This window comes from Glycine max, chromosome 17, assembly GCF_000004515.6.
Source record: "Glycine max cultivar Williams 82 chromosome 17, Glycine_max_v4.0, whole genome shotgun sequence".
Classification (NCBI taxonomy): domain Eukaryota; kingdom Viridiplantae; phylum Streptophyta; class Magnoliopsida; order Fabales; family Fabaceae; genus Glycine; species Glycine max.
In genome coordinates this window covers 28,184,505-28,188,823 of record NC_038253.2, presented here as the reverse complement: position 1 = coordinate 28,188,823, position 4,319 = coordinate 28,184,505, and the positions used below count along the sequence as shown (strand labels likewise).

Genomic DNA, 4,319 nt, shown 5'->3' with positions numbered 1-4,319 from the left:
TCTGCTTCTAATTAAAATTTCGTTCTTGCTTCTTCTTCTACTTTCATTTACGTTTCTGTTTCATTTACATTTCTGTTCATTTACGTTTCTGTTTCATGTTTCATTTGCGTTTTCTGTTTGAATCTATGGAAGGCTAGTTTTTCTGGTGTTGTTTCCTTTTGAGGACGAAGCCCAACTCTCTTTGAGGTTTCGTTTGTAATGTGGTTTCCTGGCAGTTTTCCCTTCACCAGTTATCCCAAATTCGTGAACATTAATCAGTGCACGCTTCGTGTTCGATTAATTGCCTCTGAGTCTAACTTGTGTTCATGCTTAATGGACAAAGGACTAACTGGTGTATGTGCTGCCTAATCACGTATTGACAACCCTAAGTTGATTTTCGCTTAGTAAATTGAAATAGGGTTGGATTAAGTGGTTGACTGTTAGGGGCGAATTCTCCATAACCCAGGATAAGAGAATGGCTTCTGAATCAGAGGAAACAACCCGTTTTTAATATTAGTAGTTTCATATTCTAGTTTACTTGTTCTATGAACATTTGGTTTGTCATTGCTCGTTGGGAAATGACCTAGGATCACTTCCTAGTTATTGCATTTTCATGTTTATTTGATTCGGGTACGGCCTCGATCAGCAGCATTTGAGGCTCTAGAAGTGCTGGAACAGGAAATAGCCAGTAAAAATGATGAAATATGTCGATTAAATTGTGAAGTACAGGATTGGAACGCACTCTGCTGAAACCCATAAAGTATCCTATGAACCAAGTTATCATTGTGATTATCATATATCTAACAGACAGAAGACTTCTGGTGCTGAGGGGGAGCGTTTAAAAGAAGCAGCTAACATCAATAAATCATTATCTACCTTGGGGTATTTACATTTTAGCTTAATACATTAAGATTTTGAATTGTCTTATTTTTGCTTTCTCATTGAGTAACTAGTATTCTCTAATCATTCTTGCAGTCATGTTATTATGATACTAGTGGATGTGGCAAATGGGAAGCAGAGGCATATCCCTTACAAAGACTCTAGACTAACTTTTCTTCTTCAGGTTGATTTATATGCTGGTTTAGTTTGACTCTTTAGTCTCAGGGTTCTTTTGTTCATCACTATTTGGCATAAAATGCAGGACTCTCTTGGCGAAAACTCAAAAACAATGATCATTGCCAATGTCAGCCCTTCTATCAGGTTTGTTTATTTATCTGGAACTATATTTGGCATAATAATGTGAGTGTCATTCTATGATCAGTCTAAATTTCTTTCAAAGGAATGAATCTCATCAACCTATCACTATACATTCCATATATTGTTCATGTAGGCTGTGGTGAACGAAGATTCTACTCGGGATGTAATTGCTTTACAACATCAAATTCGACTTTTGAAGGTGGTATCAGTTATTTCTTGTAGTATAAGTTTTATGTGAGTTGCTAATTTAACTAAAATGATAAATTTTTGGGCCAGGAAGAGCTTTCTATCCTCAAACGACGTCAGAATGTCTCTAGGTCTTTGTCATTTTCTTTGTCATCGATCAGAGATATAAAATAATCACTAGAACTCGAAGACTGTTGCCTAGAAAATGCAACTGACATGGTTGACCAACATAAAGATAGCATGCCGGATTGTGAATCCAAGGGCATCAGAATGTCCCACAAACAGGTATACATGGGTAGGCTTGGCTATGTTAATGAAGGCCAGTGTAATGACAACTTATGTATGAAGGATGAACCAATGTTTCTATTGTTTTCATGCCTTGTTGCTTCAGGATATATTGAATTAAGGCCATCTTTTCCTTTTTTGTTTTGGACATTTTAATGCTTTTAACAAGATCTTAATCACAGCTTAATAAGGAAAAAATATATTTCAACCAAGAGTGAATACTGTGAATGAATTTAGTAGGCCGGCAAAGATTGATACCAAAATGAGGAGGGGGAACAAAACCCAAAAGAGTTTATAATTTACAAACTATAAGTCTTGGTTTCAATACATCATGGATTTAGTATGCTAAGGCTCCGTATTCTTAACAAAGAGGGGGAAGAAAACTCAGCAGAGGTTATAATTTACAAACTATAAATCAGAGTTTTAATACATCTTGAATTTAGTAGGCCAAAGCTAGTATTCTTGTTCTACCATATTTTCTCAAGTTACTGAAAATGTCACATCCAATAGTTTCTCAACTCATGCAAAGAACACAGGCATACATGACGTGACACACATGTCACAACACAATCAGCATTTTTGCATGGTTAAAATTCCTGTTCAGATGGACCAAAATATGATGTATTCAGATTAAAAATAAAAACAATGGTGTGTTTGTCAGGTAAGTAGAGAGAGAATTCATCAAGAACATCTTACAGTTTGAGTTTTGCCAGGCTCTACTGCAGGTTTGCTATGAGGATCAGTGGCAGTCTTTCTTGGTGAATCTGGGTTGCCACCTGTCTTTTTCTCATCCCTGGCCTTATTAAAAATCACTGTGAACCCCTCAGCTGAGGTTGGATCATTGACATCCCATTCACCAAATTTTGGAAGTGGCCGGCCCTTTTCCTATAGGATAATTAGATTAACCAATGCAAAATAAAGACTCAAAATATTTTTAAAATAATTCCTTAACATTTTTATGAACTTGATAATTATATGACTGGAAAGAAAGTGTGTAAAGCTGATAACATAATAGATTTTCTACATACTACAAAAGTTTGATAAATGCATGTCTCAAATAATAAATTTGGTTCCTATTAAGCATAAAAGAATGAAGACCAAACATCACACATAAAAGTAGACAAGTTTGATTAAAAGGAATAGTTGTTGATGGTAAAGAACCCAAACCTTAAGATCATAGACATGCTACTATTTGTATTATTCTAGTGTCAATTCACGTAAATTGTTCTTCCAAATTCTTATTGAATCTCTAGAAAGAGACATGTTTCTAATTGCCAAACACCTTTGCTTATCCATTATACATCACTCACACAAAGGTCAAGTCATCATTTAGAGTTTGGACAGCACTTGACATAACTAATCACATATGATTTGCAGCATATGTACAAACCAAGTCATCACTCACACAAAGGTTCTCTCTACTTTCTTGTTTTTTCTTTTCCCTACTCAGAGACTAGCAGTCATTCATTCCTACACTGTTCAGTGGTTTAATATCCATGGTATAGACTCTGTCCATCTTCTGAGAAAGTTGGATTTGTCCCGCTAGTTAGAAAAACTTTTATATTCTATACCATTCCAAATATTATGGGAAGATGAAACAGAAGAGAAAAAAAACAACAAATCACGAGGTAGTAATTATGAAAAGGGTAGGTCGTAACAGAACAAAACAACAAATAATTCAGTAATTTCACCCCGGACAAGAAAAGAAGAAAAGGAAATCAACTAGAAATCTGATCTACAAGTACCTACAATATTGATAATTGATAACAGCCTACACGATTCAGAAGCTACTAGAAAAGAGAACAAACACAAAAATAGCAACAATCACCCAAAGCACACGGTGATTCAAAAATAGGAAAAATCTCACAGTTAAACTGACTTCGATTAACACACCCAATTTAAGGCAAGACTAAAGCATGAACTAATACATCTAAACGAATTATTCACCAAACAAACATGGTAAAGAGCAGCAACATCCTAAGACTATTCTAGTCTTTCACATAACATTTGAGGATTGAACCAAAAGGGCACAGAAGTAAACATTTCATACAAAGACAAAGAATAATAATTAGATGTAATCAGAATAAATCAAAGACATGAACCTAAAGCTCAAATAACCGAAGGATCACAGTATCAAAATCCAGAAATGAACAACAAAAATTGAGACAAATAAATCAAAATTAATCACAGAAAAAATAAAATCAGAAAAGCAAATAAGCGATTGGAGAATCGTATACAACAGCTCAATACAATGATCAAAGAGAAAATCAAATCAATTGAGAAAATACAAATTATCACAAAAAAAAGTAAGAGAGAGAAAACAACACATACCGACATCAATACGACGAGGAAATGTTTTCAGGGAAAGGAAAAGGAGCGAGTAAACTCCAATTAATAAAAGGAATCAGATAGAGGAGAAAATTCAGAGAGAGAGAGTGAGAATGAGTTAGAGAGAGAAAGTGTGTGATGACGATGAAGGAAGAAAAGAGTATGCAGTAGAAGACCTTGTTGTGACTTCGAGTTGGGCCGAAAATGGGCCTTACGAAGAGCGTAATGGGATTCGTCGAACGTCGTTACGTGTCCGAGGGGAACTTGGTTTTTAACATTTATTTTTCATGAATTGGCACCTTCATTGAATCACACACCATTTATCGATTTGTTATATATGGGGA

General features: G+C 35.1%; 1 long non-coding RNA gene across 1 annotated transcript; it reads right to left on the bottom strand.

Moving 5' to 3' along the window:
• Positions 1-2,343: 2,343 nt before the first annotated feature.
• On the bottom strand, positions 2,344-4,109 carry LOC100811591 (uncharacterized). The gene is made up of 2 exons (XR_419169.3): positions 3,979-4,109; positions 2,344-2,532 (listed from the first exon to the last, which is right to left on the bottom strand). It is a non-coding gene; the product is annotated as an uncharacterized lncRNA (long non-coding RNA).
• Positions 4,110-4,319: the final 210 nt, after the last annotated feature.